Source organism: Schistocerca serialis, chromosome 4, assembly GCF_023864345.2.
Source record: "Schistocerca serialis cubense isolate TAMUIC-IGC-003099 chromosome 4, iqSchSeri2.2, whole genome shotgun sequence".
Taxonomy (NCBI): Eukaryota; Metazoa; Arthropoda; class Insecta; order Orthoptera; family Acrididae; genus Schistocerca; species Schistocerca serialis.
The window spans coordinates 537295551-537312653 of NC_064641.1; the positions used below are offsets into that span (position 1 = coordinate 537295551).

At 40.4% G+C, this 17103-nt stretch overlaps 1 protein-coding gene across 1 annotated transcript in view; it reads left to right on the plus strand.

The window, feature by feature from the left end:
* The first annotated feature begins 7403 nt into the window (after positions 1-7403).
* The window catches only part of LOC126474082 (elevenin-Vc1-like), a 322826-nt gene continuing 313126 nt past the window's right edge, over positions 7404-17103 (plus strand). Inside the window, exon 1 of the mRNA XM_050101491.1 lies at positions 7404-7495. The gene's annotated coding sequence lies outside the window, so the exon portion shown is untranslated. The remainder of the gene's footprint in view (positions 7496-17103) is intronic.

The window sequence follows — 17103 nt, forward strand, 5'->3', positions numbered from 1 at the left end:
TATTGAATTTAACTGACGAAAAGAGAAAATATAAAAATGCAGGAAATGAAGCAGGCAAAAAGTAATACAAACGTCTCAAAAATGAGATCGACAGTAAATGCAAAATGGCTAAGCAGGGATGGCTAGAGGACAAATGTAAGGATGTGGAGCCTTATCTCACTAGGGGTAAGATAGACACTGCCTACAGGAAAATTAAAGAGACCTTTGGAGAAAAGAGAACCACTTGTATGAATATCAAGAGCTTAGATGGAAACCCAGTTCTAAGCAAAGAAGGGAAAGCAGAAAGGTGGAAGGAGTATATAAAGGGTCTATACAAGGGTGATGTACTTGAGGGCAATGTTATATAAATGGAAGAGGATGTAGATGAAAATGAAATGGGAGATATGATACTGCGTGAAGAGTTTGATAGAGCACTGAAAGACCTAAGTCGAAATAAGGCCCCGGGAGTAGACAACATTCCATTAGAACTACTGACAGCCTTGGGAGAGCCAGTCCTGACAAAATTCTACCATCTGGTGAGCAAAATATATGAGACAGGCGAAATACCCTCAGACTTCAAGAAGAATATAATAATTCCAATCCCAAAGAAAGTAGGCTTTGACAGATGTGAAAATTACAGAACTATCAGTTTAATAAGTCACAGCTGCAAAATACTAACGCGAATTCTTTACAGACGAATGGAAAAACTGGTAGAAGCCGACCTCGGGGAAGGTCAGTTTGGATTCCGTAGAAATATGGGAACACGTGAGGCAATACTGACCCTACGACTTATTTTAGAAGCTAGATTAAGAAAAGGCAAACCTACGTTTCTAGCATTTGTAGACTTAGAGAAAGCTTTTGAAAATGTTGACTGGAATACTCTCTTTCAACTTCTAAAGGTGGCAGGGGTAAAATACAGGGAGCGAATGGCTATTTACAATTTGTACAGAAACCAGATGGCAGTTATAAGAGTCGAAGGACATGAAAGGGAAGCAGTGGTTGGGAAAGAAGTGAGACAGGGTTGTAGCCTCACCCTGATGTTGTTCAATCTGTGTATTGAGCAAGCAGTAAAGGAAACAAAGGAAAAATTCGGAGTAGGTATTAAAATCCATGGAGAAAAAATAAAAACTTTAAGGTTCGCCGATGACATTGCAATTCTGTCAGAGACAGCAAAGGACTTGGAAGAGCATTTGAACGGAATTGACAGTGTCTTGTAAGCAGGATATAAGATGAACATCAACAAAAGCAAAACGAGGATAATGTAATGTAGTAGTCGAATTAAGTTGGGTGATGCTTAGGGAATTAGATTAGGAAATGAGGCACTTAAAGTAGTAAAGGAGTTTTGCTGTTTGGGAGCAAAATAACTGATGATGGTCGAAGTAGAGAGGATATAAAATGTAGACTGGCAATGGCAATAGAGAAATTTGTTAACATCGAGTATAGATCTAAGTGTCAGGAAGTCGTTTCTGAAAGTATTCGTATGGAGTGTAGCCCTGTATGGAAGTGAAACATGGACGATAAATAGGTTGGACAAGAAGAGAATAGAAGCTTTCGAAATGTGGTGCTACAGAAGAATGCTGAAGATTAGATGGGTAGATCACATAACTAAGGAGGAGGTACTGAATAGGATTGAAGAGAAGAAGAGTTTGTGACACAAGTTGACTAGAAGAAGGGATCGGTTGGTAGGACATGCTCCGAGGCATCAAGGGATCACAAATTTAGTATTGGAGCGCAGCGTGCAGGGTAAAAATCGTAGAGGGAGACCAAGAGATGAATACACTAAGCAGATTCTGAAGGATGTAGGCTGCAGTAGGTACTGGGAGATGAAGAAGCTTGCACAGGATAGAATAGAACGGAGAGCTGCATCAAACCAGTCTCAGGACTGAAGACCACAACAACAACAACACCATTATCAACCGCAACGTCAGAACTCCCTCACTGGTGCCTTCCTAAAGCCAAACTGATCGTCTTGTAACAGATCTTCCATTTTCTTTTCCATTCTTCTGTATATTATAAGCTTCCTGACACTTAAATCTATACTCGATGTTAACAAATTTCTCTTCAGAAACGCTTTGCTTGCCATTGTCAGTCTTCATTTTATATCCTCTCTACTTCGACCATCATCAGTTTTTTTGCGCTATTCGTCCACGAGACTCAGAGGGCCATAGACACGGGTTCCCAGCTAGATGCCGTGTTTCTTGACTTCCGCAAGGCGTTCGATACAGTTCCCCACAGTCGTTTAATGAACAAAGTAAGAGCATATGGACTATCAGACCAATTGTGTGATTGGATTGAAGTGTTCCTAGATAACAGAACGCAGCATGTCATTCTCAAAGGAGAGAAGTCTTCCGAAGTAAGAGTGATTTCAGGTGTGCCGCAGGGGAGTGTCGTAGGACCGTTGCTATTCACAATATACATAAATGACCTTGTGGATGACATCGGAAGTTCACTGAGGCTTTTTGCGGATGATGCTGTGGTATATCGAGAGGTTGTAACAATGGAAAATTGTACTGAAATGCAAGAGGATCTGCAGCGAATTGACGCATGGTGCAGGGAATGGCAATTGAATCTCAATGTAGACAAGCGTAATGTGCTGCGAATACATAGAAAGATAGATCCCTTATCATTTAGCTACAAAATAGCAGGTCAGCAACTGGAAGCAGTTAATTCCGTAAATTATCTGGGAGTAGGCATTAGGAGTGATTTAAAATGGAATGATCATATAAAGTTGATCGTCGATAAAGCAAATGCCAGACTGAGATTCATTGGAAGAATCCTAAGGAAATGCAATCCAAAAACAAAGGAAGTAGGTTACAGTACACTTGTTCGCCCACTGCTTGAATACTGCTCAGCAGTGTGGGATCCGTACCAGATTGGGTTGATAGAAGAGATAGAGAAGATCCAACGGAGAGCAGCGCGCTTCGTTACAGGATCATTTAGTAATCGCGGAAGCGTTACGGAGATGATAGATAAACTCCAGTGGAAGACTGCAGGAGAGACGCTCAGTAGCTCGGTACGGGCTTTTGTTGAAGTTTCGAGAACATACCTTCACCGACGAGTCGAGGAGTATATTGCTCCCTCCTACGTATATCTCGCGAAGAGACCATGAGGATAAAATCAGAGAGATTAGAGCCCACACAGAGGCGTACTGACAGTCCTTCTTTCCACGAACAATACGAGACTGGAATAGAAGGGAGAACACACAGAGGTACTCAAGGTACCCTCCGCCACACACCGTCAGGTGGCTTGCGGAGTATGGATGTAGATGTAGATTCTTGCCAGCAACTTGGATGCGTGAGCTGCTAAGTCGATTGTGTGGTAATTCTTGCACTTGTCGGGTCTTGCAATCTTCGTAATTGTGTGGATGATACTTTTCCGAAAGTCGTCAGTCTCATGGATTCTACACAACAATGTTTATAGTCGTTTTGTTGCCACTTCCCCCAGTGATTTTAGAAATTCCGACGGAATCTAACCCTTCTGCCTTATCTGACTTTAAGTCTTCCGAAGTATTTTAAAATTCTGAATATAATACTTGGACGTCTATCTCTTCCCTATTGAATCCTGTTTCTTCTTCTATCACGTCATCAGACAAATCCTTCCCCACCTAGAGGCCTCCAGTGTAGTCTTTCAAATTATTCTCTCTCTCTCCACTGCATTAAACAGAGGAATTCCCATTGCGCTCATACTGTTGCCGTCCTTGGTTTTAATTTCACCGGAGACTGTTATGAATTTTTTATACAGGTATGCTGAGTCAATCCATCCGCAATCACTTCTTTTTCTATATCTGCGCATTTTTCATGCAACTATATCGATTTAGCTTTCCTACACTTTCTATTTCATTCGTAAGTGACTCGTATTTCCTTCTTTCGTCAGTCAGTTGAAGTATTTCTTCCGTTGGCTCTGAGCACTATGGGACTTAACATCTATGGTCATCAGTCCCCTAGAACTTAGAACTACTTAAACCTAACTAACCTAAGGACAGCCCACAACACCCAGCCATCACGAGGCAGAGAAAATCCCTGACCCCGCCGGGAATCGAACCCGGGAACCCGGGCGTGGGAAGCGAGAACGCTACCGCACGATCACGAGATGCGGGCGTTTCTTCCGTTACCTATGGTTTCTTCGTAGCTACCTTCCTCGTACCTACGTTTTTACTTCCATCTTCTATGACTGCCCTTTCTAGAGACGTCCGTTCCTCTCCAACTGAACTGCTTACTTAGCTATTCATTATCACAGTGTCTGTAGCCTCGGAAAACTTCAAGTGTATCTTTTCACTCCTTAGTATTTCCGTATCTCACTTCGTCACATATTGATACTTTCTGACTAGCCTCTTCAGCCTATTCTTCATCATTACTAAATTATGATCAGAGTCTACAGGGTATACGCCTTACAGTACAATATTTGATTTCGGAATGTTTACCTGACCATGATGTAATTCTAACTGAAATCTTTCCATATCACAAGGCCTTTTCCAAGTATATCACCTCTTCTTGTGATCCTTGAACAGATTATTTGTTATTACTGATTGAAATTTATTGCAGAACTCCATTAATCTTTTTCCTCTCTCATTCCTAGTATCAACGTCATATTCTTTTGTATCCCTTTCTTCTACTTCTTTCCCTGCAAAAGCATACCCGTCCTCATGACTATTAGATTTTCGCCTCCCTTTACTTACTGAGTTACTAGTTTACTATCCTCATTTAATTTCTCCAGCTTTTCATTTTCTGCTTGCGACGTCGGCGTGTATACCTGAACTATCATTGTCTGTGTTTGTTTGCTGTCGATTCTGATGGGAACAACCGATACCATTGGACTAATCACAGTAACTCACTTCTGCCTTAACTTCCTATTCATAGCGATTCCTACTCCCATTAACCTATATTCGTCTGATCAGAAAGCCTTGTCTTGTTTGCTAACACGTGGAATTTTTAACCTTACTATTAGTGTTCCCGGCCTGCTATAGAAAACGCTGAACGCTGTCCCTACTGTCTCAGGCGGAAAGGAGGTACGTCTTCAGGCCAATTAAACTGCTTGGTAAGCAACGTGCCCTGTATACGGCCACAGTAAAGGCGGTCGAAATGTAGGTCGTAGTAGTTGCTCGGAATAATGCCCAAACGGATTTTATTAAAAAGAAACGAAATAGTTCCACCTCCAAGAGCTGCTAATTACAGCCGGTTTCAATCTTCACATTGTTGTTGTTGTTGTTGTTGTGGTCTTCAGTCCTGATACTGGTTTGATGCAGCTCTCCATGCTCCTGATAACGACATCCTCTTGAGTAGTCCCCGCCCGGAGATCCGAATGGGGGACTATTTTACCTCCGGAATATTATCATTATCATTATGTATCTGAAGCGGTAACAACACTGTAGAATTTTCAAAAAATCTTTTCTATTGGTTTAAAAGATACTCTGAACTTTCTAAAATATGAGACAAAATGTCTAATCTCTGTTCTATGAAATTCCGAGCTTCTTTTCTGGCGCTTCGGATGACCCGAATCGACTTATTTGCGACAACTCGATAGCCCCTGTAGCGTCTGGGTATAGTTAGAAGCTATTCAAAAAAATAATATGTTAGATTGGGGCCAGCAAGTGTCAGTACTCGCACGAAAAACGCAATTCTTTCGTTTCGAATTTGATTTTTGTGTGCAGTATTGACTTTTGTTTGTTTATTTGTGACCTTGTGGTATACAGTTTTGTTTTTCAAGTAAAATTGACAGGTAAGAAATTGTACTCGGTGAGAAAAGGTACGAAAACATCGTATGGAATGCGGGCTCGAAGCAGTATGTCATCAAAGCGTCCAATGAATAGATATGAGGCTGAGATTAGTTCTGAAAGAGTCAGTGCGTCTGCTAAGAAACTGAAACACACTGACCAGGATTCTGATGTGAATTACAACTTGAGCCATTGGATTATAAATTTTCTTGCCGTTTTATCTGTTATTTCTCAACACGTGACATGTAAAAGTGCAATGCAGACATCACATTGCAAGGACGAAGTCCTGAAGACTTAGGCTTCACAATAATTATTGCTCTTCCAAACTACCAGAAGTTGTTACACCAAGTAATAAGTTTATACGGAACGCATGTGGAATCAACCGTCAAATCGTCCTGGCAATGCGCCTCCTTGGAATAGGGCTAAACAGAACTGTAAAGTTCTGTGCCTTCATGGAATTGTCACGACCGATATTTCAATCGTTCTATGATAAACTAGTGGATATGATGTCGACTGCAACGACAACTGTACGACAGGCAGGGACTGGGATAGAAGATTAACGGTAAGAATTTGCTAAAACTAGACTTTTTGAATGCGTTCATGTATATAACACATAACAAAACTTCTCGGTATATGATTTTTCAAAACGACACACAACATAACTACCACTTTCAATCTTTTTATTTGTATATTTAATCACAACTATTTCTAAAATCCCTTACGTGGTTCACCAACTACACACATATACATCACATAATTTTTTTTTCTTTTTCCGGATTCAAATTTACACCAGTTATAGTGCGTGCCACAGATCGCCTCATATTCAACATGGCTCGGGAGAACTGCTGCATTGTCACTATTTTATAATATTTCCCGACAGTTTTTTTTTAATAATGTAGTTGAATCTATGTTCAATAACTGCTGCAAGTATTACTTTTCTGTCATCTTTCCTTCTGCCCATTAACAAGTGTCAAGAAAACACTTTTTTTTAGGTCGTTACATTGTTCTTATCCCTTGGGGTCATTTAAAACAGCTGATATACCAATGTTAAAGCTATGGCGTCAAGTAACATAAAATTTATCCTTCATCACTGCTGTTAATAGGATTTTATGCTATTTGGAGTCATATTTTTAACACTGTCATATAAGCTGTTAAAATCAATTTTAAAATATCTGACGATGATCTAAAGATGGAAATGGTTGTGAGTAAAGAATTTATTGGCAGCTGAACTACGATTTTTTTTTAGATATTGTGAGGACACCATCTTCACAAACTAATTTTATTCAAATTGACAATGACCGTGGAATCATATGAACATTCACTGTATACTGACTCATATTTTATGTGTTTCATGTTTGTTTTGTAGTATTAAAACCGCGCTTAAGATGGTATATTCTCACTGAGAGTGTTTAGGCGACAACTATTTAGTCGCCAGATCTTCCCCAGAAGTACGTTATTTTTTTATCCTCAGCGCAGCTTTGCCCAGACGCTCACGCAGGTGGGTGCTTTGGGTGACGAGCGCCTTGCCACTGGGGGGAGGTAACCAGAGGCTGCGCCAGGAACGACACCGGGCAGGCGCGTGCGCCCCCGCTGACCCGCTAGCAGGGTTGCCGCGGCGGTCGTGGGCGAGCCCCGCGCATGCGCACTGCGTAGCACGTGCGTGGCGTCGTGTTTAAATACCGGCGCTGGGGGGTGCGCGCACGCCACTGTCACCTCACCGCCGACGCCGCTGTCCGACCCCGACGCCCGAGCAGACGCAGCCAACGACTCCGACGTCACACCGTCGCACGCAGCTCCACCTCACCGGTCAGTAGCACCTACAGTTGATCACCATACAATTTCCCCCAGACGTGGAAGACCTTTCCTCCCGCGAAGTAATTTTGCAAAGGCACCTGACTGACACTCCAGCCCAAACCCAATAATTTTCTTAGAGTAATACTAAAATTTATTTGCGATTTAATCTTCCTGCTTGGCCTCTGATTTGAATCTCTGTGTGCGTTTTAAGATTATGACAGAACATGAGAATAGCAGCGGAGTTATTTAATATTGTGAATTATCACCATACTTTGACAATGATGATTTCAGGTGTCCCTTATCACGATACATGAGTTTTAAATGACTCTTTTTTTAATTCAGTCCTGCGCTTCTTTACCTGTTGTGGAAAATTAACTGGGCTGTAGGTATTGTATAAATTTTTGGCATAATTTATACCAACAATACGAGTTGATTACGAATACCACCCAAAAGCTAAATACACCTCTACATAATGATGTAACTGGAAGGTCAAAAAAGTGACTAATCGCTGAAGACTGTAACAAAACGCTCTTTCATCACTGAGGCATTGCTTTGCTACATTTAACAGTCTAACGACTGGTACTGCTTACTTCACTTTGTTCACATCACATTTATGTCGTAATAGACTCTCCTATTAGTACCGCGTCTAGTGTTACAAACATCGAGGAAATACTTTCTGATTTCTCTAGAGAATTTTTTTTATATTCACGGAATCGATTTCAGTAAACGTTTCCGTCCTTAGAAATACTCAAGGAGAACACAAACACGTAATGATTCTGAATATTCTACACTGCGAGAGAACCGTTATCAGAAACGTTACATCAGTCTTTTATATACGTTCCCACAAATGAGTTTCAGGCTATGTAACATATACTGAAGAGCGAAATACGTATTGCACAGTAAAAGGTTGCTGACATCAACGCACGAACTCCCTCATCCAACTAATTGTCATTCTTTAACGTTGGTCCAGAGCAAGTGCTTTAGCCTACTGTGTGTTTAGGACGTAAATCTCGATTGACCTGCAAAATAGGTCTATGTGTAGAGCAGTAAGAGTGAGGTTCTTCAAAACGACCACCATACCACCCACGGAAGCAACAAATAGGCCGCTTCTTTGAATCCGGAAATTGTATACATTTTTGAAACATAAGCTGAAATTCATCCCCCCCCCCCCCCCCCCCAACTCTCACCTGTCTCTTGCTACATAGAATCAAAATATTATAAAAATGTCAAATACACGAGAAGTATGGTTCACAAAGCTTTCTTAGTGAACGATCCATTTCTTGTAGTCAACAACAGAAGCAATGCGAGCACAGTGCGTAAACTGCAATTCTCCTCCTTCAGCGAATATTAATTCTTCTATTGATATGTTGCTAAACTCTTCAGATAAGAGAGACTAAAGCAAGTAGTTTCCTCGCTGAAACCCAGCGGATATACTCATCTGACATTCTGAAACCGATTACATTCAGAAAGCAATTTTTGCTAACAATTTCATTATATTTCAAGGTATCTGTCTATTGAAATATAGATGAAAACTCAGACGTTGGATAGGTACGCTTCTTACCGTCACATTCGTTTCCTGATCTGTTTGGAGGTGCGAATATATTACTGCTGTGAGAGATTATCAAATGCACTTGTGATTACTCCCTGTGGTGGAGCTGTAGAAAGTTTTGTTCCATTTGCTGAGTTCCATGACGCAAATTCTCTACTTACCAAAATTTGTCCCACATATCACTAAACCACTGAACTTGCACTGAGAGATTAAATATACCTGTGTGCTGGGGAGGAACTCAAAGCAACTAGAAACTTCTCTTTCGAATGCAGTGTTCCTACAACATGACAGTCTCTATTAGGTTCTAATCGCATCCTACTATGTAATTTCAGCTCATAATTGTTATTTATCAAACTATACGTTACACTTATCACCAATTATAATAAGCAAATATCTCTCATCAATGTAAAGTTGTAAAAAATAATAAATCATTCAATGTCTCAAAAATAGTATTTTGTGTAAAAAATTGTATCTTGGAGTCCTTGTGATCACTAGTTTAAGAAAGTATTTATTCATTGTCGTCTAACAACACCAATTTCAGTTGTTTAGCAATGCATTTCCAGATCAGATCTTTCTTTCGACTACGAGAGTAATACATATATTAATTGTGTATGACGTATCTTGCCAAACAAGTAATATTAAAAACATATTTAATGACACTGACAATGAATAAATACTGTGTTAATATATAATTCACGCGTATTACAACATTCTTTTCCATTACGTAGCTGATGTCCTCATAAATGAATATTTTATAAAATTTTTCTACAAAATATTTATATTACACTATACTACTCTCTTTGTTGAAACTCATATTCTCTAGTGCTACGGAGCAGACGTTTCTTCATTCTCGTCCTACGTCACTTGTTCTGTGTGAAGGTCTTTAAGACTGAGAAGTGCTGTCCTATAGTGTTGTCTCGTGTAAGCAATATTGTCGCTTCAGTATCATGTTTTGTGTAGGTTTTTAAATCTTTTTATTTAAGTTAGAATAGGATGTTTATTATACACTGGCATCACTATGCAGATAATTTTTGCGATTACAGGTAATGGTTTGCTTAGCGAAGCGCCTTCAGATTGGCAAGGAAAAATTAAAATAAAATACTATTACAGTAGCCGTTTTACCGTGCAGTCATTTCAGAACGAGCGTTGCACTCTTATCATTTCGAATAAAAACAGGCGACACGTTTCATTTAGAACTATAGTTGATGTTCTGAAAACATTTCATCACCTCTGTTATAATGACTGTGAAGTGATTCGTACGCCTAACACCCCCCAGAACGGAGTATGAAACCATGTATTTTATTTTATTATTTTTTTATTTTGCACGTCTTGTTACACAGTACTGAATTATGGCCCAGTTCTCCATGGTCATGGAATGACTCAGTACATGAACATCAGAAAAGTTAATAATAGACAAAGTTTCCACGAAATCCCGTGCAGATAATAATTTTCTCATTATATACCAACAATGGAACGCAGAAATCGGCTAATTTTTTTCCAGAAACTCCGCAATAGAATAGGAATGGGCCATGAGGAAATTATTCACGTTGGGTTTGAAAGTACCTGGATTACTGCTAAGATGTTTTAGTTCATGTGGTAGCTTACTGAAAATGGTTGCAGTAGAATACCGCACGCCTTTCTGTACGATAGTCAAGAAGATGTGATCCAATTAGAGATTGGATTCCCGCCTAGTATTAATTGAGTGAAACCTCCTAATTCTTGGGAATACGCTCGTATTGATAACAATAAACGCTACTAAAGCAAATATGTATTGCGAGCCCAATGTCAGGATTCCCCAACTCCTGAACAGGAGTCGAGAGGAGATTCGCAACGTTACATCACACATTGCTCTAACTACCCATTTCTCAGCCAAACCTTTGACTATGTTATACTCAACATTCTTCAATACCAATCTAGTGTCACCAGCAAACAGAAATATTTTAGAATCACCTGTCGTACCAGAAGGCACATTATTTATCCACATGGTGACTCAGCTAACCCTCCCACTGTCGTTTTACGCAACCCGAAATGTTGTAAGTGGCCTTCACAAACCATGTACAAGATTTTCATATTCTCTCACTCGCTATACGCGAACTGTTAGTCCTGCAGAAAAAATGAATAGGACCTTTTTGTAGGAGTGTACTTAAATTTTGTGCTGGGATAAGTTTTCGCCAGAGGCCGTAGTTTTCGAATTATTCAAGAAAAACTCGCAATATCTTCAAACGCGCCCCCACTCCCACACTCAGCTCGCACCGGGCAGGATTTCTAGTATGTTGTTCATGGTACTTCCCCCTACCGGTGTATAAATATTGTGACTGCACGAATTATTTTCCACATTCGACTTTTTTTTATCTCCGTTGACTGGCCTTACTGCTCCAACGGCTTTGTCGAGCACTTACAAACTGTAAAATTGACGTTTTTATTAATTTTACTTAACATTTTTGTGAATTTCAACAGGGTAAAATAAATAATTATTCATTTACTTGTATTAATTTTACTTAACTTTTTGTGAATTTTAACAGGATAAAGTAAACAATTGTTTATTTAGTTGTATTCGTCAATCCCTCTGCCTACGAAGCTACTGTGCCCTGTAAGGGTTACGTTTGTGTCAAATTGTCAACGTAATTAGTTTTAGCGCAACGTTTGCAAAATTCATTTTTCTTTCATTGCCCTCGCAGGCACGTTTAAATTAATAACGTTAACGAAGTAGACGGCTATGCTGGTAGCGTAGTAACCCAATCAATAGAGACCAAAACGGTCGATTATCGGGAATGGTTAGTGTAGTCGGAAATTTTAGTTCAATGGAGGGGTAGGAGTGGGGGGGGGGGTTACCATGAACAACGTACTAGAAATCTGGACTGGTGAGGGATGAGTGTGGGGTAGAGATATGCCTTTGAGGGTCACTCTCGTACGTTTTTCTTGAATAATTCGAAAATCGTCGCTTTCAGCGAAAACGTACCCCAGCACCAAATTTAACAACATTAAATTGCCTACAAAAAGGTCCTGCTCATTTTTTCTGTATGACTAATAGCTTGCGCATAGTGCGTGGGATATGAAGACCAGGTATTACATTGCAGGTTGCATAAAACGATGGTGGTAGGGGCAGCTGAAACACTTGAAACTTCCCCTTTGAATGTAAATACTGACTGTGCTGGTAAAGTTCTACGTTATTTGATACTGAAACAGCTGAGTAAAATTGAACGTACTCAGACAGTTTTCTCTTTATTTATTCTGATCATTTCTAAACTGGCACACAATATTTTAGTGCAACGCAATCTGACTTTTAATAATCCCTACAAGAGAATAGCCTTGATTAACAATAAACTATCCATCATGAATCACTTATCTCACCAAATCTTCGTTACTCGAACTAATGCAATACAGAGAGCGCCAATGCTGCCAGCTAAATAAAAGATTCTAACTACTAAAGGCACTAACTACTGATAGGCGTATAGTTAGCAAATGTAAGAAATTGATAGAGAATAAACAATGTATTTACCTTAATAATGTTCAAAAGTCGTAATATGTTCGTAACATCCAGTTTGACAAATTTCCTTTTCCTCACGGACGCACGTCCAGATCGTCCGCTCATATTAACATCTCAAAACTCTGGCAACTCTCTCCCCACACCCATCACTGCTGGCGGCTCACCTCCAACTCCCCAACGCTACGAGCTGTTCACATTCAACTGCCCAACGCTACACTAGCGAATTATCCAACAATGAGTCCAACCAGCCACAGACTTCACACAGCGCAGTCAGCGATTTTAATACAGAGCGCTACATGGCGTCACCAACATAAAAACCTAAACAGCCCACTTACACACTCAGTACATATAAGAAACAGTAGTGGTCCTAGCACTGACCACTGAGGCAACCCCCTGCTCTCCCAACCCCCCCCCCCCCCTTCCCCTCCCCACTTAAGCACACCCCAGTCAGACTCCACGTTATAGCCTTCCTCATTAAACGTGAAAAAGGTGTAGGGTTACTTTATCGCAGATTATGGTATGTAAACACCGAATGGTTTTGTCCACTGCAGTGACTCCTCATTGTGTGGCAGAGATTAGTGATAGCCCATACATCCTTAGCTGTTATATCAGATACTCATTTCCTCCCCGTTCGTGAAGTCTGGACTATCCTAGCAGAATGAGGCATCGCTCCGCTGTTTTCTTGCCCAGAGAACGGAAAGAGCTAAGATAATGAAACTTCCTGGTAGATTAAAATTGGGTGCAGGGCTAGGGCTCGAACCTTAAACCTAACTTTCGGGGGACAACGATTTTACGAACTGAGCCATCCAGACATGAGTTCAGGCTGTGAAGCTCGACTGCTCGGTCGGTAAGGACAATGCACATGCTTAGCAAGGTCCAGAGTTGATGGTCCAGTTCAGCCAACAGTTCTGATTTGCCGTAATTTTGAAACAGCGCACACTCCGCCAAAAAATTGACGTAGTCTTTCTGAAGTTCATATATTTTCTGCCGTCACTTCGTCTGTTGTAGCGTACACAGGACACTGAGGGTATCGTACCAGATGAGAAGCTTCTCACACCTAGAAACAGCATGCGTCTCAGCGCTAAGGATTTCACATTTGTTGGGAAGATGAATGGTGAAGGTGCGATCGAGAAAAATGATTGAAAAGCCAAGGAAATCACACTGCTTTTACCATGTATGTGTATCGTAGTTGCACCTCAAGTCCGAAGACTGGTTTGAGGCAATACTCCATTTTAGTCTATCTTATCTTTACTTACCTACTGCACCCAACAACCAGTTGAATCTGCTTACTGTTTTCAATCTTTGATCTCCCTATACTATTTTTGCCTATCCACCTCCCCCCCCCCCCCAATCAGTCCATTACCAAATTAACTATTCCTTGTGTCCAATCAGTATAACGCTTATTTTAATTTGTACTCTAAAACGTTTTTCTCCTGTCTTCGACTCAGCAACTGTAAATTTGATACTCGATCTACACATCTCAGTATTCTTCTGCCCCTAACGTTTCGAAAGTTCCTATTCTCTCCTTGCACGTACTGCTAAATGTTTATGTTTAGCTTGCGAGTATACTCTCCATACAAATACCTTCGGATACAACTTCCTTTCGCTTACATTTAACATATTTCTCTTTTCCAGGAAAGCTTTTCCGGCCGTTCGTAAGTGTCCATTTCACATCCTCTTTTCTTCTACCATCGTCACTTGTTTCGCTGCCCAAATAGAAAAATTCGTTATTGTTTTCGATTCACGTCCTAAATTTACTCTTACTTAGTTCTCTGACTTCGGCCAGGCATTTTTTTTACAATTGTTCATGTTCATCTTACAACCTCTTTTCAAGAAACTATCCATCCCATTCTACTGACCCTCGAAGACCTCTGCTGTATCTGGCAAAATACATAAAGAAATATACTCGGAAATCTTTCAAGTTTTTGTTTTTTCTTCTTGAACTCAAATTCATTTTATAAATTTATCTTTGATTGGAATTACTTCTTGCTCAGTGTGAATAACATAGAGCACAGGCTGCAGCCTTCACTTACTCATTTTTGAACAACTGCCTCCCTTACCTGCCTTTCTGATCTTAGAGCTGCAGTTTGATTTTTGTACAAGTTTTGGATAACTTTTCGTTCTTTGCGTTTTATCCTCGATAACTACAGGATTTCAAGTACGTATTCTATTAAACACCGACTATAACACTTTTCTACATCTACAAATGCTATAAATGAGGCCTGCCATCCTTCAGCCTGTCTTCTAAATCGTAGCGTACGTTCTGGCTCCCGTGTTCCTGCATTCCTCCCGTACGAGTCTAATGCAATGAAACTGCGGTACTTATATAACAATATTACAAAAATACTAAATAAAAACTGCTATTCGATCAGTGCCAAAAGTAAAAAAAAACTAAGGTGAATGTCCATCCTGGACTACAATATCAATATTGAACATAATCCTAAAATGGAGTCTTTTATGTGACGACGTAAAAATTTAACACGAAGTTCCGTTTTGACGCTGCGCTGTTTTGAGTCAGAGCATTATGTTCTAACGATTTTTCCAGTGAGTTCATTACTTGCATGATGTATGATTCCGAAAGCACTGCAAACCGCCCATTTACATCCGTCAACGTCTTCGTTCAAACATCTTCCATTATCAGATTTCTTTATCTGTGTCGATAGGTGGCGTTCGGAGGGTGGAAAATCTTGTGAACGGGGTGGATGTTTCATAATTCGTATTTCAAAATCCTCAGATGTCGCCCTGCAAAGCGCATTTGTAAGCAGGTGCGTTGTGCTGAAGAGAAATGATTTTTTCTTCTGTTCGACGTCTAATCTTCTTCAGACGTATTATTTCATCCAATTAATCCAGCAATAATATTCTCTAGTTACTGTTTTACCCTTAGAGTGGTAATCAATGAAAAGTATCCCCCCTGAAATCCAGGAACGTCAGACCAAAACCTTTCTGATATGAAATAGACTTCAGCTAGTTTCGTTCCGGCTCATCGGCTTCCAATCACGACTTTGATAGTTTCTGGCGTCACGTGTTGGACCCATGTTTCAGACACAGCAATAAATCAGCCAACAAAATAGATCACAAATAGGAGGAGACCCCAAAAAGTAAGTCACACATCTCGTCCCACTGTAACACCACTACGAAGCCAGAATAGTGCATTGTCAAAAGAGAGTACATTTTCTGGGTTTCATGCAGACTAATTCTTCTGTGGTACGGATAACAGATCGCAGTCTGGGAGTGAAACGTCATGGCATGTGGAAATGTACCCCAAAAAATAAAGTACGCAGAGCAGTTTGATTCTCGTGGGCAGAAAAACGTCTAAGATGGACATATATTCACGGTGAAATTCAGACGACTTATGGGCTAGACGGTATGTCTTGTAGGCAGTAATGAGATTGTGCCATCAGGTTCTGATGGTGCTGAGCAACAGTCACACAATAATTTTTAAATGAACACACCGCCATTTGACTGTATTGTTGTTTATTTAATTACGACCCAGGTTTCGGCCTTTAATGCCATTTTCAAGTGGTTGAGTTTATGTCATTAACGTGTGTGAGGTAATTAACATATTTGAAAATCTGCAAAATATGTAATGACATAAACTCAGTCACTTGAAAGTGGCACAAAAGGCCGAAACCTCGGTCGTATTTAAATAAACAACAATACAGTCAAATGGTGGTGCGTTAATTTAAAAAAAAAAATGTGCCATCAGTTTGACCAAGGCCGAACAGACGTGGGTGACGCTGATGGGGAAGGAAGGGCGTCGACAGACGTGGCTGGTGCAAATATTTCCGAAGGCCGTCGACATAAACGACAGACGACGATCTCTAGGCAGCCGAGAAAATGATTTGCACCAATAGCAGATTTTTCAGCGATGAGGAGATTTTCACTCTGCAGCGGAGTGTGCGCTGATATGAAACTTCCTGGCAAATTAAAATTGCGTACCGGACCGAGATTCGACCTCGCAACCTTTTCCTTTCCCGGCAAGTGCTCTACCAACTAAGCTACCCAAGTGTAACTGATGACCGCTGCTCACAGTTTTACTTCCGCCAGAACCTCATCTCCTACCTTCCAAACTTCACAGAAGGGAGTCGTGCCTGGATAGCTCAGTCAGTAAAGCACTTGCCCGCGAAAGGCAAAGGTTACAGGTTTGAGTCCCGGTCCGGCATGCAGTTATAATCTGCTAGGAAGTCTTGTTCCGACCGTTGATTAAAGAGATTTGGTGACATTGTTGCAAAATAGTGTCACGTATCTGTGTCACAAGTGTAGTGCAAGATGCAATAAAAGTTAGTTCTTGTCTTCTTCGTTTTTCAGTCTCTTTTTTCCACAGATGCACATAATTATACAAGTTCTATAGGTTAATTACCTTCTTTTGCAACTGTAATGAAAGTTTTATTAAGACCAGACCCTTCTCGCTTTATTCTAAAGCATCTGGAGTGGTCAGACGTTTTGTTATTTACTGCTTTCTTCTTCTTCTTCTTCCAAGTGCTTGTGTCTGGTTCTTACAAACAACACTTTCACTGCACTTTCCTAGGAAAACAAAACACACGAAATGGAGAGAGGACATTGATACTTCACAACACTGAAATG